Below are 27,717 nucleotides of genomic sequence, written 5' to 3'. Positions count from 1 at the left end.
ATTTTGTCACAGTTTTCATAAAAACCTACGTATTCTGGCCACCTGAAGAAACCCTACAGCAGATGAGCAATATACCTTAATGACAGGTTGGTTGACTATATATGGACATTATGGACCAATTTTGACGAGGCCTGTTTTTATCATCTGTACCAAAGCCAAGAAGTGCTAAGTGCCTCAAAAAAAATCAGAAGGGGGGTAGGGTATCCGTCCATTACATACTACCACCTTGTCTGCACTGTGAAGTTTCCAAGTGAGTCCGTGTTCTCTCACGCAGCAAGCATCTCAATTCCCAAAACCCATCCTGCACACAGGATGTCACACCAAAATTATCACTGCAATATAATTTGCACATGGGGACCCAATTTAGTCTGAAATTTGCATGCCAAAATATAAACTGGGTACAACATGACCCAATGCCCAAAAGGGGAGAAGAGGTAAAATTAAACCCGTAAGTTTCAAAACAGTCATAAAAGTGAAAAGAAGTCCCAATCCTGACTCACTCTCTCTCTCTCTCACACACACACACACACTCTTCAGAGCTTTGGCACATAATCCTCCACAGAAACTCTGATAAAACCCAAACATCTACTGGGAAGCCAGCCAATTCCACCCTGCCATAGGTAACGTTTAAACAAGTCATTTTTCCCTAGCAACCTTGTCTATCTTCTCTTTACCTACAAGTTGTACACTGAACTAATTTTATACTAATAAAAGGAAGTTTACAAACCAGTAAAAAGGATTTCCATAAGAACACTTAATAGGCAAGTTTACTTCCCATTATATAGTTTCAATAGCTAATTAACAGCATCTTTACTACCACATGCCATTTTAAATGAAATTGAGTATTTGGTACAGCTCTCAAAGAGAATTTTCACATATGTTAATATCCGATTGCCTGAGCAAAAATTCATTTCACCTTTTTTCTGTACTTAAACCTCAATCTATATCTTTTTAATTATAAACATTACAATTTTCACGTATATTTGGCCCAATCTTAGTTCCAGGTTAGCGCAGTCAATCTCCCATCTTCAGCTGCAGGGTAATATGATACAATACATTAGCATGTTCACTACGGTCAAGGTATCCTCTCTCTCAGTCCAGTGACTCCCACATGTTGACCACTAGCCATATACTCAATATTATGTCTTGTTCTTCCTTGATTAGGTGTTTGTAAGGTGCAGTGTGGCTTAACAAGCTAATAATTCAATAAAAATATCTTTATTTGCAAAACTCCTGTATATTCTGGGAATTTGGCAGAGTTTTCATCCTCCACTCTTGCATTGAAACCACCCTCCAAAATTGTTCATCTTAAATATCAAAACGCTTGAATGACAAAAATCTACTCAAAAATATAAATACTGGTTTTGTCTTTGCATAATGATGAAATTCAGTCTATTAATTACCTTAGTCTGAATTTCAGACCACTATTACACCTCAAAACATTACTTTTTAAAGCCAAGAATTCAACTGTTTTGAGCATTTTCAATGTGCCTTCCAGATTCTGAGATGTTAAAAAAAAAAGTCAAAGCAGAAACGTATCCATCACAAACAAATATGTGATCTCATGGACAAAACAATTTGTTTAATGCAGAAACCTCGTAAAAATAATAACTTGACCCTTATAATAAACATATAAAATATGACTCAATCTACATCATTAGCAGGTTATCCCCTACCTTTCAATGGTCACATAAATGTATTCATAGCTAGTAAAACTGGGACCTCTGATTTAAATATTACACTTGCAAATTACACAAATTTCTGGAGGTAGTGTGTTTATATCAACCTATATTAAAACAAGTTATAAATTTTATGCTATTTCGTAAGTCTGCTGTACATGGTTTTAAGATGCTTTTAAAGAAAAAACAGCTGGTGAAAATATTTGTGTTTTTCACTGATTGTGTCTACTTGACATTTTATAGCTTCTATAATCCAAGATGCCAATGTTTTAGGAAGAAAAGCTGTGTGGTCCTAAAGAATGCAACATGCTGCCCAAAATACAAGACCAAAAAGCTCAACTAAAAGCCACCCCCACATCCATAATAAAGTATAACTTTTCTGTAACCTGGGATCACAAAAAGAACCCAGTAACAGAACACTTGTGTGGGTGGCCATAAGTAAGAGAAAGCAAATTCCTGCACGAGTCTGATGCAGCAGAGTTTAATTTTCCCCACAAGCATCCTAAGACAAAACACTGCCAATATAAAATTTAGCTTCTCATTCTCATAAACAAGATATACCAAAAAAAAAAATAAAGACATTCAAGAGTAACTTTAACAGACTCTTCCGTATTCACATGTGTGAGCATAAGGAATTGTTAAGATTTACACGAAAATAAAAAGATGAGCAACTAAACAACATTAGCAGAAAAAATAATAATTTTTTGATGCGCGCAGGAGCTACTTTCCTCCTTTGCCTAGCACTTCTGGCCATTTCCATATAGTAGAACAGTGGTCTCCAAACTTTTTGGCTCACGCATCCCCAGGGTGACCTGCCGCAGGCACGCCGCTAACGGAAGAAGACCAGAAGACTAGCCGCAGGCACGCGGCCGGAGGGGCGCACCGCCAGAGGGGAACACCAGCCGTGGACGTGCAGAGCTGCCGCCAAAGAAAAAAATGGCGGAGTGCCGTCTGGCGGCGCTATTACCGCCGCACACCGCCTGGGATCATCTCGTGCACCCCAGTTTGGAGACCACTGTAGTAGAAGACCAGCACTTGGTGAAGCATCATGATCTTAAGAAAGTAACCTCCAAAGAAGGCTGCTGTCATAAATATAAAGGGAAGGCTAACCACCTTTAAATCCCTCCTGGCCAGAGGAAAAAATGCTTTCACATGTAAAGGGTTAAGAAGCTAGGATAACCTCGCTAGCACCTGACCAAAATGACCAATGAGGAGACAAGACACTTTCAAAGCTGGAGGGGGGGAGAAACAAAGGTTCTCTCTGTCTGCGTGTTGCTTTTTCCAGGACCAGATCAGGAATGCAGGTCAGAACTCCTGTAAAGGGCTAATAAGCAACCTAGTTAGATATGCATTAGATTCTGTTTTGTTTAAATGGCTGAGAAAATAAGCTGTGCTGAATGCAATGTATATTCCTGTTATGTGTCTTTTTGTAACTTAAGGTTTTGCCTAGAGGGATTCTCTATGTTTTGAATCTGATTACCCTGTACGGTATTTACCATCCTGATTTTACAGAGGTGGTTCTTTTACTTTTTCTTCAATTAAAATTCTTCTTTTAAGAACCTGATTGCTTTTTCATTGTTCTTAAGATCCAAGGGTTTGGGTCTGTGTTCACCTATGCAAATTGGTGAGGATTTTTATCAAGCCTTCCCCAGGTTTGGGAGGATTTTGGGGGGAAAGACATTTCCAAGCGGGCTCTTTCCCTGTTATATATTTGTTAGACGCTTGGTGGTGGCAGCAATAAAGTCCAGGGACAAAAGGTAAAATAGTTTGTACCTTGGGGAAGTTTTAACCTAAACTGGTAAAAATAAGCTTAGGGGGTTTTTCATGCAAGTCCCCACATCTGTACCCTAGAGTTCAGAGTGGGGAAGGAACCTTGACAGCTGCATTAAACATTTGGTTTTAAGAGATCAAATTTCATATTGATGTTTCTAATGACTTAAGCCTTGTAAAGACTTTTAAGCCTAGCTATAAGAGAAGAGAAGATGTTGTTCATACTTGATGTTTTCTAAACAACAATATCAACTTGTTATGGACAATTCTAATTGCAGAAAATTCTTTTGGTTCACCTCCAAAAGCGCAAATAAATCAGTCAGATTTGCAAAATCACCCATCCATTCCACATACATCTCAAGTCTGAAGAATATTTTACTCTCTCAGCAAACTCCAAACATTCTTATGGCACAAGAAGGAAAAAACTGTTTCCACCCAAAGTCTAAATAGTTGCAATAAATATAATACCCTCCCCCACTCCAACCTCTAGAGTTGCAAATTAGGCACAAGCCATTCACCACCAGTGGCTGTGAAGTCAAATGCCATGAGAACAACTATCCTACACACCCACCCCTACCCTCCTGCCCATCCCTTCACATTAAAGAAGCCAAAACATCACCTTTATTTTAAGGAAAGAGAAGGACTATTAGTGCAATCAACAAACAAAAAAATTCACAGCCAGAGTTCAAAGTGAGTAGGAACAGGCCTGAAAGCAGTTCCAGCACTTCTATGATAGTACCATCAACAGCTGAAGAATCTAAACTTTCCGTAAAGGAAAATATAAACCATAAGATCTAGAAAATTTATTTTATTTAAACTTTTTGATTAGACAGGTTCCATATGATCTTCTCTATTATGAGAGTCAAGAATACTTTGGGTCGTGCTGGACTTTAAAGGTCTTGGTCTTTCTGATGTCATGGGATAATTTTTTGAAGAGTACCACCGTTTGAGCTGCAGACCATTTTTTAAGGGTGCACTAGAACTAGAAGAAGTATTTTCATTCAGACTTAATAGGCACAGTTCCCTGACTGCAGTAGGGAAGTTAGAGTTTAAGTAGTAAAGTTACAGACTGTACCAAAGGAATACAGTTTATATACATAAGGAAGGGCTGACTGTAACAATTTGTAGAGTTTATTAGCTGAAGTAGCACCTTGCTTCCCACACACTCAAAAACAAACACTATCGTCTATCAACAAATAATTTTTTAATTTTGATATAAAATGAAAAACAGGGTACATACATCACTCCATTTTTGCTCAGGATAGGGATGAATTAATATACAAAATATTTATTGATAGACTCAAATGAGGTTTGTACCCAAAATCAGTAACCATGTCTTCTTCAAAGGCAACGACCATATCCTTAATGAAAACAACATATGAAGACGAATGTGTTAACTTTTTGCTATTTACCTTATTTTCAGGAGCAAGGAAATGGGGTACAACAGCCAATGACAGATTTGTGCATTGGGCCCACAGGCCGAAAGCCAGTTCCCCGAAGGTTCACAACTAGGTCTCAGTGGTAAGGTCATTCTGAGTTGGCATGGAAGAAGAGGCACATGCTATGGAACCAGCAGATGCCCCTCCTCAGCAGCCATTAAGCAGCTATCTGAAATCATTGTACACCTGCATGAAAACAGTTTTGGATTTTGTAAAGGGGTTGAGTAATGGCTCGTCTACACTGCCCTCCAGTCTGGACCAAGAGATTTGTACTAAACTGCTGCACTGTAACCCTCGTGTGAACACTGCAAAACACGAACTAAAAGATTCCTTGTTTGCATTAACATCGTAGGTGCCGGAACTAACGGTGTGGAGGGTGCTGCAGCACCACCTGTCTTGAAGTGGTTTCCATTATATACAGGGTTTACAGTTTGATTCCATAAGCAACGAGTTACATGGGCCCGTGGTGCCCGTGCTCCACCAATATTTAGGAACGTGGGCCCAGCTCCACCACTGTTCGGGCTTATTACACTTTGGGGAGCCCCACGCTTCAGGGGGACACGGGGTCCTGGATGTCCTGGGAGGTTAGCGGGGGGCCTGGTGCCAGCAGTAGCAACCCCAGCCCTCTCCTGCTCCACCCCCTCCCCAACCCTATTCCACCCCTTCCCCCAAGCCTCCACCCCGCCTCTTTCCAGTTTCCGGTCGCCGAGCAACACTGCTGCCAGCACCAGGCCCCCTGCTAACCTCCCAGGCCACCTTGGACCCCATGTTGTTGGATCATATTAAAGTAGTTCTGTATTAAAATCACAAATGAGTTTGATTCCCCATAATTAGTAATACCCTGGAATTTAAACTAAGAGGTCTCTTGCTTTTTGGTACAGTTTCTCTCCCTCTATGTGTGAAACTTGCAAGCTGCTAATTGTGTTAGTACATTCTAAGACAGAGTCTGTTCTCAAAGCAATTCTTTGTAACAACAACTACTCACACAGAGAGAGACTCAAAGCAATACTCTGTAACAACAGAAACAGCACCCAGAGACTCCCCGCCCTTTTGTTGTATTCATCTCGCTTTGTTAACAATTGTGATTAAAATAGAGATAGAGGATGTATGTGGATGGATGCTTGGTGTGAATAACAACTGAATGATAAGGGAGGCGCCAGCCTAAGAATCCAGTGTCCATCGGCTGAAGAAGGCGTCAAGTGGAAATAACCAGAGGACCCCCGGAGGGCAGACTGGAATCCACCCAACAGCCTCAAGAATGGGAGAACCAAAAACAAGGTAACATCTGGCAGCACAGAGCCATCAGGAAGGTGCCATCTGCTGACTGATTCAGCAACAGCATGATGAAGCAATTCCCATAGACTGGCATAGGAAGAAATTCCTATAAAAATGGACTCTAGAAAGTGAGAACTTTGGGGTCTGATTCTGCAAACCAACTCCCAGGAGCATCAGATGAGCATCTGACAAGGCCCTGCTCCCTCCTCATGTCCAGCCACCTGGCCAGTGGCTTGGCATGAGCAACTCTAAGGCTGGTAACTATGATAACAATCTTGCAGAACGTGTGTGTGTGTGTGTGTGTGTGTGTGTGTGTATAAATATGAAATTGAATGGAATGTTATAGCTATAACTAACTGCTTACTAGGATTCTTTCTGTATTCACAATAAATGTGGCATTTTGCCTTTTCTCCTTTAATAAGATCCTGCTGGTTTTTATTTTATTGGTATAACAATGTTCCCCCTGAAGCACAGGGCCCCCGCAAATCATAGGGCCCAGGGCGGTTTCCCCAGTCCATCCCATGGACAGGATGGCTCTGCTTGGACCCGTTCTGGGCACCACCAAAAGTTACACAAACCTGACACCCATATTTGGTTCAATGGCTCTCAGCACTCCCACTATACAAATTGTTCCAGCACCCTGATTAACATAGTCCTCTTCCAGCAGGACTATATTAATGCAAACTAGGAACCTTTTAATTCCAGCCTACAGTGTCCACACAGGGGAGGTTACAGCATGGCAGTTTGGTACAAACTGCTATTCACACTCCTATGGCCCAAACTGTAAGGTAATATAGACATAGCCTTAATCATTAGAGCAAAGAGATTTAGGGTAGGTGTAGATACAAGACCTTTTCCCAGAGGTAACTGTAAACAGGAGTGAAATGCTGTAGCAGATGATATGTAAGGGACCTGGCAGGCCTTTACAAGTTGAGCAAGCCATAGTATGTGTGAATTCGGAGGTGGCTACATTCATATGCAAGCAGGGAGGTTTGGTGATTACCCAGCAAAAATATTTGGTGCCCAAGTTTGCAGAGAAGATGGGGAACACTTCTTTGATCAGGGAGTGGATATATATGTTGGCTGATATCAGAAATGGAGTTAACTATTTGCAAACTCAGCAGGAGGTGAAGGGCAGGCAGACAAGCTAATTGCTGACACCTTCTGTTGGCAGGTGTACAAGGCAGTGGGGCTCCCATTCCTTGGTAAACCAGAATTAGAAGCTGTCAGGGTTCCTTCCCCACTCTGAACTCTAGGGTACAGATGTGGGGACCTGCATGAAAGACCCCTTAAGCTTATTCTTACCAGCTTAGGTTAGAAACTGCCCCAAGGTACAAACTTTGCCTTGTCCTTGAAGAGTATGCTGCCAGCACCAAGCGTTTTAAACAAAGAACAGGGAAAGAGACCACTTGGAGACATCTTCCCCCAAAATATCCCCCCAAGTCCTACACACCCCCTTTCCTGGGGATGCTTGAGAATAATATCCTAACCAACTGGTTACAAAAATCATCAAAGACCCAAACCCCTGGATCTTGGAACAATGGAAAAATCAGTCAGGTTCTTAAAAGAAGGATTTTATTTAAAAAAAAAAAAAAAAAAAAAAGGTAAAAATCCATCTCTGTAAAATCAGGATGGAAAATACTTTACAGGGTATTCATATTCAAACACAGAGGATCCCCCTCTGGGCAAAATCTTAAAGTTACAGAAAACAGGAATAAACCTCCCTCTTAACACAGGGAAAATTCACATAAAACAAAAGAAACTAATCCGCCTTGCCTGGCTTACCTATACTGGTTGCAATATTGGAGACTTGGATTAGGATGGGTTGGAGAAGAGTGATTTCTGTCAGGCCTCTCTCAGTCCCAAGAGAGAACAACCATGTAAACAAAGAGCACAAAACAAAAGCCTTTACCACTCCCCCCAGAAAGATTTGAAAGTATCTTCTCCCCTTATTGGTCCTTTGGGTCAGATGCTAGCCAGTTTAGCTGAGCTTCTTAACCCTTTACAGGTAACAGGATGTTGCCTCTGGCCAGGAAGGATTTTATAGCACTGTATACAGAAAGGTGGTTACCCTTCCCTTTATATTTATGACAGAAGCTGAATTAGGTGAAGCCATTCCCTAAAGAAGCTGGTGGATGGGGCTCAGGCTACAGCAAGGACACAGCCCCCTTTTCCCCAACCCTTTCACCCACACCACAATGAGCTGCTAAGCAGCCCTTCTACAAGGTTGAACAGGTCAGTAAATGAAACAGGACCTTTTCATTGTTTGAGTTACTGACAGATCGTTCCAAACAAGTCGATGCAGTTGTGGCCTAGTTAATCCACATCCCTTGCCTCTTGTATTTCTGGCTGCATGTCCAGCACAATTGCCTTGTTTGGTTTTTTGGGGTTTTTGTTTGTTTTTTTTTAAATGTACCAAATTGGAGTTTACAGAAGAGGTTGTTGTGGTTTGAAAGTGAAACTTCACATGGGGATCCAAAGGTTCTGAATATTACCATTTTTTATATGCAGTGTTGTAGCTGCACTGGTCTGAGGAGATGAGAGACCAGGTGGGTGAGGTAATATGTAAACAGACCTCTCAGAGTAGAGTTATTGTGTTAATTCGAAATACAGCCGTGGGTCACCCCATTCCAAAACCACTCACTAAGATTTAGTAATGGTCTGTCCCAGTGGTGATATAATTTACTTGGCAGGGGGAGAGGTGGTAGAACAGAAGTTTCACCACGATAAAAGGTTATTTAATGGTAGCCAAGATACAACAACTGGTGTCCAAAAAAACCCACAAAAACAAAAAAAGATTTCATTTAAATTGGAACAAATGGAACTGGATTCCACCTGGATGCATTAAATTGAAGAAGAATATTTATAATAAAAATTTAGAATAATTCAAATACACACACACAATAACTTACTGAAGGGTACTTACTTAAATATAATCCTCTAAATAAAGAACTATATCTATACCTCTGTATGCACAGGCTATTATATTATAGATCATTATAATTGTATTCTCTTTTCCCCAGATATCTTGCTGGGTACTATCAAATGCTCAAGGCAGTCTTTGAGCTTTACTTGCCTCTTGTGACTTCCTGAAGTCACGGACTCAGGGCTGGCTCTAGGCACCAGCAAACCAAGCATGTGCTTGGGGCGGCACTATGGCCCCCCCTCCTTTTTTTTTTTTTTTTTGCTTCAGCAGCACTCTGGCTTTTTTTTTTTTTTTTTGGTGCTGGGGCAGCAAAAAACCTAGAGCCGGCCCTGCACGGACTCGACTCCAGTGGTCCTCGCCTGTGGGGGAGGACATTAGACCAGACCCACAGGATCTAAAGTACCTTTGGTTCTCCTGTTCCACATCTCCAGGATCACATGGATCAATTACAGCAGACGACCAGAACCAATGATCAAGAACAAAGAACGGATTTCCCCCGTATCTGTTTACTCATAGACTATTTCTCTCTCTCTCACACCACACACACAGAGCAGGTCTACACTTAAAATGGTGCACTGGTGCAGCTACGCTGCTGTAGCACTTCACCTCTGTGAAGGGCAGTAGCTAAATCAAAAGAATAGCTCTCCTGTCAACGTAGTGCTGTTTACACTGGGGGTTAGGTCAGTGTAGTTATGTCACTTAGGGGTGTGGATTTTTCACACCCCTAAGCAACACAATTATACTGATATAAGTTTATATTGTAGACCTGGCCTTGGGCTCCCTCCTGGCTGCCTCAGTCCCTCAACCATCTTCCCCTTCTCCAACTGTCGCTTCCCCTCCATTTGGGTGGAAGGACCACCTCCTCACCATAGGAAAATGACAGTGCATTCCCCCTGAACACACCCTAAATAATATATCCCCATGCCAGATCAAGTCCTTTTACCATATTTACAAATATCTTTTCTTGGACCAACTTTTGTTGGTGAGAGAGACAAGCTTTTGAACTTACACAGAACTCTTCTTCAGGTCTGGTAAATGTACCAATCAGAGTGCCACAGCTAAATACAAGGTGGAACAGACTGTTTAGCCTAAGTAGCTAAACATATTTTAAGGGACCATTCAAGGTGAAGTGGCCCGTTAACACCCTTCCTGTCAGTCCTGGGGAGGGGGATATTGATTGTTGTAATTATCCATAAATCCAGTGTCTGTTCAGTCCATGATTTTTAGTGTCTAGCAAAATTATGAATTTAAGCTTTGAGGCTCGTCTTCTGAAGGGGTTGTACAGGTTTCCTTTGAGGATGAGGACGGAAAGCATATATAGAGAGTGATTGTTTGTGAAAAGGTTATAGGAACAAGCCAGGACATCTGGAACAAAATCAATAAAGCCAGGAACACCTTCAGGAGCTTAAATACAGTCTGGAAATCATCAAAACACCACACCAAAGCCAAACTCAAGATTTATCAGAGCTGCATACTTTCAATTGCGTACGGGTTGTAATTGTTAAATGGTATGATTTCCAGTATTCAGTGCACATACCAGCATCACTTCAATGAGTTTCGTTGAAAACAAGTCAAATGAGGTCAACTTGTTTATTGGATACTGAATCAACTATAATAATTATAAATTTGTTATGAATTTATCTAGATTGATAGAGCTAGTTGGAAAATTTCAACTGTTCTAACACTGACAAAAGGATAAAAGTTTTTCCACTAAGTTAAAATGGAGGAAAAAGTTACTTGACCACTGCTAAGGCTACTCAGAAACATAAAAACCATGATGGGGGCGGGGGTGAAATGTGGAGGGTTTTTTGTTGTTGTTTACTTCTCACAGCTCTTGTTGGTAACTATCTTCTAAGGAAGATCTACTGCTAGAATGATTCCTTCTAAGCCCTCCTGACAGGAAGTTTGCAAGTCCAAATATAGTTTCCTTTTTAAGTGGAGCAAGAAAACGAGTATCCTGAAAACATAAAAAACATTAATAGCTACAGAGAAACTGTTTCCAAGGGCTGAAGAATGCATACAGTATGCTTGTGTCACTCAGTGCACTCCTGTGTTAATGGGGTCATTTAAGAAAAACATTTGTAGCCGCCTCTTCTGAATAGCTCCTGAAATCCTAATTACATGAATGGGGGTGTATATCCCCTGGAACACTACATGTGTTATACAGTCTGTCTATACCTTTACTCAAGGCATTATCCTAAATTTAAAGAAAAAAAATATTGAGACATTACCTGGTCTAATTCACCTCAGCATTTCTCAAATACACATGCACATTAATACAACTGTTCAATATTCATTCTGCCTTAGGGCTGCAAGCCATGTTTATGTTTAACATCAAACAGCTGTTTATTGTCTATTCCTTTATGCGAGGGAGAGCATTTTAGGAATTACTATGCAAATATTTTCCAAATGATGAATTAGAGCCAGGTCACATGAATGCACAAACAACAAGGAGGCACAGAAATATCCTTGGATTGAGTATAAGACCTTGCTTCACTCAGCCAATAAATTTAGGCTTTTGCTAAAATTAAAATATTCCTATATGGCAACAGCCAACTTCAACAGCAAAGATGTTGCACATAATCTTGTACTAGATTGTTACATTTCATTTATTTTGGTCAAAAGCAAACGTTTAAAGTGCCTGGATGTAGCGTAAGAGTACATGGTTTGTCTTTTTAATTAAAGTTGCATTGTGTGTACCAAGTTAGTTTACTCATTCATTGTAGGAGTTCCACAGCTTGAAATGCCTGGGACCTATTCATATACACTGTTTTGAACCAAATAAAGAGAGAAAAATCATGCCACACCCCCAATCCTCATTTCTTCCAAACTTGCATAATATATTCAGACAGAAGTAGCTTATCACGTTTTTTAAATACCTGGCTACACTGCCACCTATAACATCACCCAAAAGTGAGCTATGTAGTAAGGACTATTAAGTTTAACATTATGAGTACGGAGAACCTTACTAAATGTTAAATACGTTTGAAAAAACCAGTCCTCTTATACAATATCATGACCCCTGGATCTTGCATTATGTGAAGGAGTAAATAACATTTCCTTATTCACCTTCTCCATGCCCTTCATGATTTTGTGGGCCTCTATCATATCCCGCCCCCCTCCCCTTAGTTGTCTCTTTTCCAAGCTAAACAGTCCCAGCCTTCTTACTCTCTCCTCATACAGAAGCTATTCCATGCCCCTAATCATTTTTGTTGTCCTTTTAGAATTGGAGAAAGTACAGAATAGATCTTTTTTGAGATGAGGTGACCAGAACTGCTTGCAGTATTCAAGATATGGGCATACCATGAATTTATATAGTGGAATTATGATATTTTCTATCTCTCTCTGTCCTAATGGTTCCTAACATTGTTAGCTTTTTTGACTGTCACTGCACATTGAGCAGATGTTTCCAGCGAACTATCCATGATAACGCCAAGATCTCTTTCTTGAGTGGTAACAGCTAATTTAGACCCCATAATTTTGTATGCATAGTTGAGATTATGTTTTCCAATGTGAATTACGGATTCCATGACTTTCTGCAACCTCAGTGCCCAGTGTGGCTGACCCTAGATACACAGGCAGCCCTGGGGACAGCGACACCAACCGCTGCTTGAGCAGCTCTGCAGCCAGCCACATCAGCCGCTGCTCTGGCTCCCCTGCAGCTGATGCTGCAGGCTCCCCTTGTGCCCCTCTCCCCCCCCCCCCCCCCCCCACACACAGAGCTAGGCCTGCAGGCTTCCCCCCACACCTCAAGATTCAATCAGGGATATTTATGGTAAGTCATGAACAGGTCATGGGCCATGATTTTTTGTTTCTTGCCCATGACTTTTACTAAATATACCTAAATCGTAGCCTTAATAATCACTATTCCATCAAGTTTCTGTGATGCTTATTATCTCAATATCCTCATTCAATACCAGACACTCAAGTTCACCAATCACCTATTGTTCTATTCACAGTGGTTAGTTTAATGGCATTAAAGAGAATTTGAGTGAAAATCATACCTGATCATATAATATCAAGTGAAAAAGGAAGTACATTTTAGAAGTAACACGCATACAGGCGATGTTCAAAGGATACATATATAGACAGCCTAAAGTAATGTGGAAGAAACCCTACACTCAAATAGTAGGAGGAAAAAAAAAAAAAAAAACCAGGGAGGTGAATTGTGAATAGAAGTAACAAAACAACTGCATTTTTTTTTTCACACACACACACACACACGATAGCATTCTGATTCAACCATTACACCGTCCACAAACTACAAGCCCATTGATCTCCAAAACAGAGGGAGGGAAAAATCCACCTGTGACATGAACCAGAAAGGGTTAAGCAACTTGCAAGCTAAATGACCCAAATTCTACCTTTAAAGACATATTAGAAAAGTATGTAAATGGTAATTAGGGCTATATATAGCAAAGCCATGTTAAATAGACTAGACCATTGAAATGTAGACTTGTATTGTTAAAGAACTGGAAGAAGATAGTGATTGTAGTCCTCTGTGTTTACTTTTACCTTCTTAGATGTTAATCAGATAAATGGAGGGTTCCTATCTGTTACTATATCTATTGATTCAGAGATCAAAAGGGAATACTAACATTTAGATGAAAATTGGGTGTAAAAATTTCACTGTCTATATTTCTTTGAAGTTTGTAGTAAACCATCTATGAATTGCTTAATGGATAATTTACCTTATGCTGATGAATTAAACTAGTTACCTGTGTATAAATAGGAGATTCTACTTCAAAGCCACAATGCTTCTGTCATAAATATAAAGGGAAGGGTAACAACCTTCCTGTATGCAGTACTATAAAATCCCTCCTGGCCAGAGGCACAATATCCTTTTACCTGTAAAGGGTTAAGAAGCTCAGGTAACCTGGCTGGCACCTGACCAAAAGCACCAATAAGGGGACAAGATACTTTCAAAACGGGGTGGGGGGAGGGGAGAGAGGCTTTTGTCTGTTCTGTGTGCTTGCCAGAGAGAAATCAAGAAAGCAAGCAATCCAACTCCATTAGAATTAGTAAGTACTAACAAGGAAATGCATTAGTTTACTTTTGTTTTAGCTTGCGATTTTCTCTGTGCTGAGAGGAAGGTGTGGTCCTGGTTTTCTTTTTGTAACTTTAAAGTTTTGCCCCGAGGGAAATCCTCTGTGTTTTAAATCTGATTGCCCTGTGAGATTAGCTTCCCTTCTAATTTTAGAGAAATGCTTCTTTTACCTTTTTTTTCTTTCTAATAAAGTTCTGTTTCTTTTAAGAGCCTGACTGATTTCTCTATGGTCCTAAGACCCAGGGGTTTGGGTCTGTGATCACTTTGTAACCAATTGGTTAGGACATTATTCTCAAGCCTCTCCAGGAAAGGGGGTATAAGGGCTTGGGGGGGATATTTGGGGGGGGAATAGGAACTCCAAGTGGTCCTTTCCCTGATTCTTTGTTAAAATCACTTGGTGGTGGCAGCGTACCCTCCAAGGGCAAAGTGTTTGTGCCTTGGGGAAGTTTTACCCTAAGCTGGTAGAAATAAGCTTAGGGGGTCTTTCATGCGGGTCCCCACATCTGTATCCTAGAGTTCAGAGTGGGGAGGGAACTCTAACAGCTTCACCCAAGGAGTGCATGCTGTCAACAGACTGCCAGAGAACTATACAAAGAACTCTTGGGCCCTATTCTCAGATCTACTTATACTTTGTCAGGGGAGGTTTGAGTCGCAAGACTGAGATCTCCAGCACCAGTCTGGATCCTCCTGATATTGGACACTGGACTATAACCTACGGAACCTATTCTGAAAGAACTTTTTGCAACTCTAAAACTCACCATCTCTACTAGGAAACCAACCTAATACCTTTATTCATATCTCTATGTATAATGATCTTTTAACCAATACTCTCTTTTCTTTTTTAACAAATCTTACTTTAGTTAACAAGAATTTGCTGTAAGCATGTATTTGGGTAAGATCTGAGCTGGTGGGTAATGTGTCCGATCCTTTTGGATTGGTAGACCTTATATACGATTAACAAGATTTTCAGTAATCCTCATTGTATATGACTTGGCTGTCTGGGTGGGAGCCCAAGGCTGGATTGTTTTAAAGAAACTATTTTTGGCTTCTGGGTAACCAGTAAGGTGTTGTAAAAGCTGTTATGTTGCTGGACTGGTGAATCTAATTATTAGAAAGAACCTCCAATTTTGGGGATCATCTTCCCCGTTTTTTGCAGTTTGCCCTGATTGGGCAATTTCAGTGTGGCCCTGGAAACCCCGTCACAAAGCCATTTTTGCTGGGGTGTTTGTAGCTACAAAGATTACTTTGGAAAACGTGATCTGCTCATGCCTACAATACATAAGCTAGGTCTGGAATCAAATCTAGGAAATACGCAAAGTCATGGGATAGAAGACCTCTCAAGATAATGTGTGCGTGCTACTTGGTTTGCTGCCGAAATATGGCTACTGATTGTTAGAGAAACAATTAAATGGCTTCATTCATTCAGCAAGATGACAATCAGAAGATAGAAATCCCCACAATATCTAGTAGAGAAACTACATAAACAAATATGATTTGAAGCAAAAGTAAAATGGTACAATGCAACAGAAGGACGAGCATCCGTTTTTTTCTACATTTTAGAAGATTGGTTTTCATAATATACTCGAGACATTTGAAGCAAGCAAAATACATCTGAAAGCCAGTTTTTCTACACCATGTACTTCATATAAGCCAAACTTTTATAGAATCACAGGCTTTACCATGACTACAAAATTGTCATGAAAAATTATCACCCCAAAACATTCTATCCACCTGATTTTTACCATGATAAAAAGACAGAGGAGAGGGAATGGAGGGAAAAAATCCCTCATTTATCAAAAATAAATAAAGCAGGCCTGGGAGAGTAGAATTTTTACAAGGCCACTTTAACATAGCCATTGAGTTAACGCAGCAGAACTCATTCTCAAGCTCAACAGAACACAAACTAGCAATGGGCGCTCTAGGAATTCATACAAGATTGACTGCATTGATCTCTTAAGAATACCAGTGAGTCACATTTTTATTTTTTTTTAAATACAAAAAGGCCTTTACACTATAGTTGTCAGCAAACTCAAAAGTCAAAATGAAGGAGTAAAAGGAACAGCAGTCCTCTTGAAAGTTCCAACCATAGAACACTCTTCCTAATGGATATGCCAAAATGAGTCTTCAAAGAAGACACTGATAATATTTTTAAAATCTGCTCATTCATCTTAGTTTGCTGTGATTTAGGGTTGACAAACTTGGTTCCAACACACTGGGGCTCTAAAGCGCCTGAGCTCTGCACCTCCCTTTTGTCTTGTTAGCTGCAGGGGTCAAATCGGAAAGAGCAAAAGATGTCTGCGGAATCATAACCTACAGTTTGTCCAAGGTCACACAGGAAGATCATGGCTGACTATACTCACGTCTCCTGAGCCCCAGTTTAGTGACTTGTGCCAGTGTAGACAAGCCCTTTTACAGCGCTGCAACTTTCTCACTCAGGAGTGTGAAAAAACCCTCCCCTGAGCACTGCAAGTTTCAGCGCTGTAAAGTGCCAGTGTAGACACCGCAGCTCCCGGCCCTGGTAGCTATTCCCCTTGTGGAGGTGGTGGTGGGCCGTTTTTTTGTTGTTTTTTTTTTTTTTTTTTTTGGGGGGGGGGGGGGTTGTTTGTTTTAAAAATAGCGCTGGGACAGCTCTTCCCCAGCGCTATGCCGCGACTACACAGCGGCAGCGCTTTAACGTTGCTAGTCAAGACATGCCCTTAACCACAAGACCATATTTCTTCACTAATGCTTCCAGGTTTTCCCTCTGAAATCAATGGGACTACTTCGGTGAATAAAGTCAAGTACACACCTAAATGTTTGCTGGACCGGAGTCTTGTCTACACTAGAAACTTACACTGATGCAGCTGGGCTGCTGTAACCCTTATGGTGAAGATGCTCTAAACCCATCAGATTAATAACTCCACCTCTGCAAGAGGCGGTAGCTATGTTGGCAGGAGAAGCTCTCTCGCAGAGATAGCACTTTGTCGGTATAACTATGTCACTCTAGGGCACGAATTATTCATGCTCTGAGCAACGTAGTTATACTGAAGTAATTCTGTACTGTAGACCAGGGCTGTATCTCCAGTTGCATTGGCTTATGTGTGAAAATGAGGATAGCACTATGTCCTAACCTCAAATAGATGTTCGAGGAAAAATTCATTCAATGATTGAGAGACAGATGATGAAGATAAAGAGCATACAAGTACCTAGACAGAAAGGCAGAATTGGCTACTGATGCACAGCAGGAGGAAAGTGAAATAAGTAATACACTATGCAGAGCATTGCTTAAATTTCCTTACTTCTGTCAGGAGCATTAAAGATGGACTCAGTCAGTGAAAGGAGCTATGTCTGTGGTGCTTTCCAAGGGGTGTCAAAAGGCTCCTATTTATGTAACTCACCCAGAGATTAAAGGGAAAAGTTTAATACTTTTACAATGTCAATCCAATTCAAATGATTAATTTTTAACCGGTTTAAAAGGAAGTGGAAGGATAGTCCTATCTTCTCATGCTCTAGAAGAGATCAAGGAAATTGTACCTCTTGAGAAAGCAGAGCAATTCAGCAGTTGGTCAGCAGAGGAGGGACTAAGCAACAATCACCAATTAACAGGTCTGACCTGCTCTCAATGTCTGCAAAGAGAAGGGATAACCCAACACCTTGCTAGATATTCTAAATGTATAAGAAAGTCGCTAGACACAAACCTGGAACAAGTATCAGAGGGGTAGCCGTGTTAGTCTGGATCTGTAAAAGCGGCAAAGAGTCCTGTGGCACCTTATAGACTAACAGACGTATTGGAACATAAGCTTTCGTGAATACCCAATTCACCCAGGAAAGCTTATGCTCCAATAAGTCTGTTAGTCTATAAGGTGCCACAGGACTCTGCCGTTTTTACAAACCTCGAACACTACATCTCAATGTTCTCTTTGATAATCTTTGCACTTCAATAAACACAGCACATTATGGTTCATTCTAATCAGGCCTCATATCTAATGATTTCTTGACCATTTAACATACTTTGTATTTATACGTGGTCAGGCAGATCTGGCCAAGTTTTCCGCCTAGTGCCAAAAGCCATAACTCCATTACCTTTAAAAGGAGATAGAGACAAGAAGGAAAAGACAGAAGCAGGACACATAGTAGCAACATCAGAAGGAAATGAACAACAGGGCAAAACAACAGGGATTAATAATTATTCCTGCCTTTCCCCACACCATTGTATGATATCCACACCTTTGCTTAAAAGATCCCAAACAAACAAAACAAAACAAAACAAAAAAAAAAAAAAGACTACCTACACAGTATTTCAGCTGAGAACAATTCTTTTTCTCCTCCCCTTTCTCCTCTGCTGTTCCTTACCTCTCACTATAAAGCCTTCCTTATGTGTCTCCACTCAATACATGGGGAGCTCTTTGGAAAAGAGACAGTGTACTCCTTTGGCAAGCCCCATGTAAAAAGACTGGGCAAGCACAGTCTGCAGTGACTCACAAGGAACTGACCACTTGGCTGGGGTAAAAAGAATTAGGTCGCCAGGTAACTCCCCAACACAGGGTTTTTAAAAAGAGGTAAGTGGCCAAACTATGGATTTGTGGATCCAATACGAACCGCTTGCAATACGAACCGCTATTCAATCTGCAGCTTTGAGATCTTTCAGAAAGAAAGACAGATGCTCTACTAAATCATACAATAAATAAGCATATATCTTGACATTGAGGAATAAAATGTAATCCTCTGTAGAGGATAAGCAATGGAGAAACACACTTTCCTGAGAGTAACTGACAAACAGTATCCTACTCCAAGTAATCATATAGCCAGTCTTTCTGCTCTTTTCCAAACACATGAGGTTTTAAAATAAAATCAAATATTTGAGAGAGACTGGCTATTCAAACACAGGTTCAGATAGACATGGGCATGCAATTCTCACCTTGTGAACACCAACTCCCTTTTAACAATTTTTTTTAAAAGGTTGAGCTGCATACCAGTTTTTGGTATTCATTTTACAGAGAGAAATTTACAAGATGCTAACAACAAAAAACCCCCACCTTGCCGTATTTCAGAAAAAAAAAAAAAAAAAATCAGACCAGATGACCAAAATACATATCTAGTATTTAAGCTGAACTACATTACTGTATCATTAACATAAAGGCAAATATTCCAAAGATACACACATCTTACGTAACTGGAAAAATAAACATTAACGTAGCCACAACTCCAAGAAAACTCCTTCTGCACGTTTCCAAAACATTTCAAATATTTTGTTGCTTTTGCATTCTAAGATTTGTATGCCAAATGAGTTTGGGTTTTGTTTTTGTTTTTTATGTTCACTAATGGTACTGCGAACACTAAATTGGCCAACTTCTGAAGCAGCTGAAAATACCTTGGAAAAAATATTTATTTATTAGTGTTTACAAGAATAAAAAAATTTAAATCAGGCAATTCTACTGGAAAACAGTTAGGACATAGTTCCAAAATTCCAAGTTAATATAATGACAATATCATATGGGACTGTAAACTTGATCTGTTCCTTAAATCTGCCAATACTTCATCACTTCACAGTATAGTAATTAAGAAAGTTACCACTTCCTAAACTCTATTGGGAAGGTTTTATGAGTCAGCTGAAATTAAATATGATCAGCAAGTGTACAGTAATATCACCAGCCAATTTTAAAAATACTGTGCACCCAGACTGTCTAATCCCACTACACTTAATCAGAATGGAGGGCTAGTATTATCTCAGCTGGAGTGAATCTGTACAGCTCTACTCAAGTAATAAAGCCATGCTGATTTACAACAACTGAGATACTGAAAAAGGACACAGGGCTTCAAGTTTACAGTTCTGAAACAAAGAAAAGTCATGTTCTCAACGCCTCACTCCTGTATTCAGAAGCAGTTTGAGGTTATCTAATTTACAACTCTTTGGGCTTGCCTTCAGTCAATCAGCACAACTGGATTTTCAAAAATGCAACTGCAGTAGCTGATTCCATCCTCCTTTAAGATACAATTCAGATGCCACTGGGCCAATTAAAAAAACAAATCAAAACTCGGATGATCTAAAGCTCTTTAGGATAACGATACTTACCTTCATTTGAAAAGTGACTCAGTATGTATGGATAAAAAGCTTATATGGAATATTAGCTTCACTATTTTCCTTAATACAGCTATTGCGGGCAGAGAACTTCTTTCCAGTCCACTGTTGTCCATCAGGGCTCAACGTGGTCAAGGTTCTCCACATATTTCTACTCTCTAACTATATGTTCCCTACCCCATGTACAACGCACCTACTAAAGCTCTTCGTTTTATGCCGCAGATTGTCATATCCTCTTCCTACACCTGTTCTGAACATTTCAACAATCAAAAACAATGACGCACTATTTTTCCCTCACGGAGAACAAACATTTGTTCCAGTCTCCCAGCAGGTTCTCAACAGAATGAGGAGTCCCAAAGCATTTTAGTTACAATACTCAAAGTTATTGCCTTCACTTTGGCCAGATAAACTTGGAGGGGGTGGGGAGAGAGCAGGCTGCACTGCGTTCATTAAATGACAAATGCTGCTTTCAGCAAGACAAAAATATTGGGAACTCCCATTCACATGCACAGGATCTATTGTCTGATCTAGTTCTAGCAATTGTGGAATCCAGATCTCAACTGGATTCACAAAAGCCATGTGCAAGGTCTTCCAACAGTCAAGCAAGCCTTACATCATGTTTGCTTCACTGAGTCCTCTCAACATTCTGTTCTTTATCCGATGCACGATAATGCCCGATAATGCCAGCAGTCATTTCTTGAGCAGCATAAATCATTCTCTCGTGAATCCCTCAAGAAATCCTGGGCAATTTTTTTCACATTTTAACCCTGAACCACGGTAACAATTTAGTCATCACTTTTGGAATTAATATTTTACACCGCCAATACCCACATTCTCCATTGCTGTCAAGGGGAAATCAAAAGAGAGCAACACCTACAGTCTGGACAAAGCCCACTTTAGGCTTTTGGGGTTCTCCCCACCCTCTTTTATACATAACATAAAAATAAAGTTACAAAGTCAAGCACTCAAAGCTTAGGAAGGTCCAGAATTAAGGTTGACTATACTATAATCAGGTTTGGCAGAATTAGATCTTTTAATTTGATTATTTCAACAGATATCAATGCTTTTTAAGCATTTTTCATTTAAAAATGGATTTTTACTTTATAAATTTTCAGAGTTGTGCAAAATTATGGGGCTTTAGAAGTTTTTCAATTTTTATCAAGTTAAATTTTCACAGTTGCAGGAAGTTACAAGAAGGGCAAACAATTATTTAATAACAGTAGACACAGAGATTCAAAAAGTTAAAACTTTATAATTGTTAAAACACAAATTGTCAATACCACACCAAAATGTACAACAACTATTAAAATAAATTAATTTCTCAAACAGCATTTTTCTTACTTTTAAGTTTAGATTCTTATCGATGGAAATATTTTTTCATCACTTTGTGCCTGTGCATATGCATATGCATATATATATATATTTTATTGTAGATGTCAGTAAACTTTGACTTCACCACTTGCATGCCTATACATATATATATATATATATATATATATACACACACACACACACACACACATACATACACACACACACACACGACATCGACCAATAAAAATCTAATCTTTCCAAACCTAACCATAAGACATACATACGAAGGGAATATTTTTATAAAATCAAGATGACACTTGTTTTTTTCATATGGAATTATATCAGCTCTCACATGATTAATGAGCAGGACTGGAACCTTCAGATCCAGAGTACATAACTCCGTCACTTCAGCTATCAGAGTGACCGATAGCAGTAGTAGATGGGCCCATCCACAATGTCAGTCAGTCACAAGAAGGAGGTGAGGACACCGTTTACAAGTGGGATTGACAGCAGAGACTCAGGAATTTTTTGATTTATTCCAGATTCTGAGGTGAGTGTATTCAGCACACACTGCAAATACCCGTGACTTGATGTAGCAAATGTAAAATTACTGTCTCATTGGTATGCGTACTTTGCTGGCGCCCTTGATGACCTATAACCACAAAATTCTTCTCTGCAGTGGTTTAGCAGTGTGGCTGACTGGGTTCAGTACAGCCCAAAGGACTCACAAGTGGGAGAAGCTAGTAAATCCCGCCACAGAGGAAAGGCCTCTCAATCCCTATTGGTTGCTGAGTGGACTCTGAGTCTGCCTTGGCTCCCCCTCCCTACCAGGGACAGTGTGCCTCTCCCTGAGCTGCCAGCAGACAGAGTCCCAGGAACTTATGTAATCTCCTTGGGGGTTACAGAAGTATTCCCCTATATGCTCAAGCCTATCCTAAACTATAGTAGTGAGACACATGTAACATGAATGTCAAAGAAGATAAATACCTTTCATCTCCATGCTGGACCTTTCCCCACTCACATTTGTGGAAGTCATCTCCAGTGTTCTACATGTGGTATTTTCATAGAAAACTTTAATTTTAACTTTAACTTATGCATTGCCATTTATACACCTCATCTGTATAAAGCAGTCTGACAGAAAAATAAGTCTGAAAATAAGTTAATATTTAATGCTTTACATTCCCAAAGAGAAGAACAAAAATCCATGTCAACCAAGAGCTGGATTTTTGCATTTAAATCTCTGGAGGTGGGGTAAGGGAAGAGGTAGAGTATGGGTATATGGAGGAAAAAAGTTGTATGAAAACTGACAGCCTCCTAGTGACATTAAAAGTTTTGAAGAAGCCACCACTGAACCAGAGAACATTTATGAACTGGTTCATGAAATAAAGTGAAGTGTATTCCGACATGGATGTTTGTGTAAGCAGAGTCAGGATGAGCTCTACCCTGACATCTGGTGGCGAGTCATGGTGGGTTGTGGAAAAGAACTTCAGGGGCTGATCTCATTTGCATAGGCACACCCACCCTGCCTAGATGGTCACTTTGGCTGCTGTAGGAGCCCCAGTTTCTCTGTTATTGGGGCAAGAATAAACTGTTATTAACCTGATTATGTGAATCAAGGACAGTGGAACTGTACTTGGCCTTTTGTCATGATGGAGGGACTCACCATCAACTAAGCAGCACTCGCTAGGCAAGGATCATGGGTTCCAAAACCCAGTGAATGGAGAGAGGCATACTTGGTGGCATAGGCCCCCTGGTGAGGGCCTTACATGCTAGTTGCACTTCCTCCTCTCTCCACTGTGGAATATCAGAGCTAATTTTGATTCCTTTAGCAGTCTAGTTACCGGCTGCTGAGCTGAATTCACTTTGGGCTAATGGTGCACCAGCACTGAGGCTCCCCTACTACAAGCTGAAATCACAAAAGAGCTAAACTTACTAAGAGCTGAAATCACTGAGTGTTGTGTTAAGTAGTGGGGGAGCCTGAAGATATATGGCGGAGCAGTTTGTGGGACGGCTGGCAGAGCAGAGCAGAGCGGCTCTTGGAGCAGAGCAGTTTGCAGGATGGCTGGAGCAGCTCATTGGGGCAGCTGGCAGAGCGAAGCCCCATGCAGAGGTGGGGCAATCAGCTCTGGACCACATAAGGTGCCCCTTAACCACCACCACCCCCCATCTCCACCCAGGTTGGACAAACTCTGCAGATAAACTTTCAAACTCTGGGGCTGCCCTGACCAGGGACAGAGACTTTTGGGTCGTTGGACTTTTGGGACTTTGGGTTGCTGGACTCAAGAACCAAAGGGAAAGGACACGCCCCAATTTGCTTGGGGTGGGTTTTTTGCTCATGGGTTGTGTTATGAATCCTGTTGGTGGTGTTTCCCCAACATAATGCCACATTGTTTCTCTCTGTTATTAAAAGGCTTTTTGCTACATTCCGACTCTGTGCTTGCGAGCAGGGAAGTATTGCCTCTTGGAGGCGCCCAGTGGGGGTGGTATATATTTGTCCCAGGTCACTGGGTGGGGGCTCGAGCCGGTTTTGCATTGTATATTGGAATGGAACTAGATACTGAACCCGGCCCTTGTTGCTGCCAACTCTCACAGGCAGAAGGGTTATATTTGCATGGCAGGATATAAAGATTTCTACTTCGGGAAAAACCGTGGACAACAACTTTAGGGACCTTTTAATACAGACATGAGGCTATTTTCATGTACTTTTTAAAAAACAAAAAAAACAAAACAAAACCAAACAGGAAATCAGGATTTCAAGATGACCCTCTGACAAAAGCTGCTATATGCTCAAAACACAAAATTCTACTTTCTGATCCTATGATGATGTTTTGAAGGTCAAGATCTGGCCCTGAAAGTTTAATAAGAAAAATGAGAAGCAATTATGGAAGAGGTATGTGAAATATTTGCATTCACTGGCTTTTTCCATGGATAACCCTGTAATCATGTACATATAAAAGCCGAGCCAGAAGGGATCTCTCAACAGTAAGGTTATTGTTGAGCAATATTACACTAACAGCAAACAGAATCATCACTAACCTTTGGAAACACAATATTAACATCAGATACCAAGTATTTCAAATTAACCAAAAAGCTAAACACTACTTTGGAGAACTAGGTTTTTAATTATTTTTTTTTAAGTACAAGATGCAGCAATAATAATCTAATTCACAAGTTGGGTTTCTATATTTGAACAAAATTTCCACCTAGGTTGCTGCTTCACTTCTTTAAGTCTACTTGGATAGGTTATAATTGGGACAGTCATTAAGACAACAAGTTTTTGACCACATAAACCTTTCCAAAACATACATACATATAAAAATACTAAGAACTCGTCACTACAGACAGAATACAAGATGAGAGGCAATCAATATTGTGATGACATTTATAGTGATGTAAAAAATGTCATCTGCATGAACACCCACATATATCAAATAATTTGTGAAAAATGGGTGTAAAGTGAGTCTTAAGAAGCTTGTCTTTCAAGATGACTGCTGCCTCAGATGAAATTCAGTTTCCTGGCAGAGCACTTCCCCTACGGCCCCAGTCATTCTCCCTCTGACAGGTAAACTCCACAAACAGCTTTTCTTGTTTAAGCTAGTGGTTTGCACTGGTACAGATACACTGATGACTGAAACAGAGGGCAACAAGTGTAGAGAAGGCCTTAGTTTGTCACCCCGTTTCACGTGGCTATACATGTTCCTTTGCTTTAATCTCCTTGCACTGATTTTACCAAGAGCACCACACTTGCTAGAGTAGTGGTTCTCATCCAAGGGTACAAGTGCCCCTGGTAGTACACAGGTTTCAGAGTAACAGCCATGTTAGTCTGTATTCGCAAAAAGAAAAGGAGTACTTGTGGCACCTTAGAGACTAACCAGTTTATTTGAGCATGAGCTTTCGTGAGCTACAGCTCACTTCATCGGATGCATAGCATATCGTGGAAACTGCAGAAGACCTTCTGCAGTTTCCACGATATGCTATGCATCCGATGAAGTGAGCTGTAGCTCACGAAAGCTCATGCTCAAATAAACTGGTTAGTCTCTAAGGTGCCACAAGTACTCCTTTTCTTGGTAGTACACAGTGGTCTTCCAGGGATTACATCAACTCATCTAAATATATGCCTAGTTTTACAACAGACTATATAAAAAGCACTAGTGAAGTCAGTATAAACCTAAAGTTTCACACACACGCATAAAAGAATCTCCAGCTTCATTCTAACATCAAACCTTCTATACTCTCTTTTCCCACGCACCGTTAACTAGAATCAATCACATTTTCACCCAGACAGGGCACTAGTATAATTTGTTGTTAAGCATGAGTTAACAACATCATGACTGAATATGGCAAAATTTTACAGGATGGCAGAGACACACTATAACAGACAGTTTAAGAAAAACAATGATACAAACCAATCTCATTTCTCCAATAGAACTAACTTCCCAAACCTGAGAAGAGAGCTCCTAAGTTTCCTCACGAACCCCAACCTCTCAGCTAGCAGAATATTCTTCTGCTACAACAACAACATCGTCTAGTTGCTTCCTATTGTTCTAGTTTCCCTATTGATCAGCCAAACAGTTAATCTCTTAATACACAATGCATAAAAGGTTTCATTTCAACCCAGAAAAATGGAAGACACTTATAATCACCACAGCATTCACATCTGAATGACAGCTAAACATAAAGGAGCATCAAGCATGCAGCCATCTGGAAACAAATGTATTCTTTCGCATTATCTGTTCTCAAACCTTTAAGACAAAGGGACAGAGGCTGGCCCAAGACTCGCATTTAGTAAGATGCTCATTTCAAATCCATTGTCATTAATAAACATTGTCAAACCTGCAATAAAAAGGATAATAAGCTATCAGATTCTTCCACCTTCTTTGAATTCTAAGGGACTTGCTTGTTTTAACGGAGAAAAATCAGTAAATGAGAGATCCCTGAAGTTGAAGGATGTTGTCCCAAAAATTACATAGGAGAAAAACTTTAAAGTGGATTGCAATCAAATAAGCCTTTTGCCAGCTTTGTGTACCTATTATGGAATAATTTCCCCTGTCTATCAATAGGATATTTCCAGCAGAGTTCAAATTCTTCTAGAGCTTACAAGCACAGGTTCTGCTCTCATCTCTTGTTGCCTATTTAGCAAAGTTAATGTTGGACAGAGTGGACAGTCCTGATAAGAAAAGCCAATTTTAATTCAAAACTGGGGATAAAATTTTCAAATGTGACTGATTTTATTTCTGGGATATTTATGCAAAGGTTGGTTTCTGTCTGTGTCTAACACAACTGTTAGCCTGCGGACCACAGGCTGAAAACCACTGCTCTATGTCTAAGATTTCTAAAATGGGTCTGGCACCTCCAGTTTAAATTTTTTTTTAGGAGTCCACAAATGAAAAAAGGTTGAAAACCACTGATGCAGATGAACATTCTGTACCTCAAAGTAGCACCCTGAAACCCCCATATTCACCACTGTCATATGATATGCTTTTTACTATCCATGCCTTGTGAGTTATTTCAAAAGTCTTTATCAGTTGAAACTTAATAGCCTCTTGAATTCTATGCACTATCTTTGTATGTGAAGTTATGAATTCTTTTGCTATACGTGTTACTAAAATATGTTGTGAGATTGGGAGATGCCCACAGCTGGCCTTTCAATAGCGACAAAGGAGCAACTATCACTGGCCAGACAGGCTTTGATGGCTCATCAAGAAGAATCCAATATCTCAGAGACTCCTTGGAGAGGGCACGTACGCAATGAGAGCTGCTTAGGACCCCATGTCACAGCAAGAATCTTTCTAGCAGTTGGTAGAAAGTATAAAAGAGGGACAGCGACATCGTCACTTGGCCTCTCTCCTCCTCCATCTCAATACCTGGAAGATCTGGAAGACAAAGACTTTGAACTAGGGAGTTCAGTCCCAGGCTGGGAAGAGAATTCAGCTTGCGTACTGAAAACCGTGAGCTGCCTGTCACGTGTATTGATGGCTTGCGACTTTTCTATTCTAGTTTCATAAAGCCTGCAACTCTTAGGAAATTTTCCTTTTGTATGTCAGAGATTTGAGCACATTCTCCAGAAACTTATTAGGACCAAGAAAAAAAAAAATTAAATTGGCAGCAACTTGGACTTCTCAAAAGGCCATAATTAAATGGGAGTTGCACATCTCTCTCCTTTAGGCTACTTCAAGAAATCCCAGCCATTCTTTCTACCTTCACACGAG

The 27,717-nt window shown here is 40.3% G+C and overlaps 1 protein-coding gene across 3 annotated transcripts in view; it reads right to left on the bottom strand.

Moving 5' to 3' along the window:
- PARD3B (par-3 family cell polarity regulator beta) overlaps positions 1–27,717 on the bottom strand; it is a 616,262-nt gene that overhangs the window by 577,135 nt on the left and 11,410 nt on the right. The window lies entirely within an intron of this gene.

Source organism: Chelonia mydas, chromosome 11, assembly GCF_015237465.2.
Source record: "Chelonia mydas isolate rCheMyd1 chromosome 11, rCheMyd1.pri.v2, whole genome shotgun sequence".
Taxonomy (NCBI): Eukaryota; Metazoa; Chordata; order Testudines; family Cheloniidae; genus Chelonia; species Chelonia mydas.
This window is presented reverse-complemented; position numbering and strand designations above follow the sequence as displayed.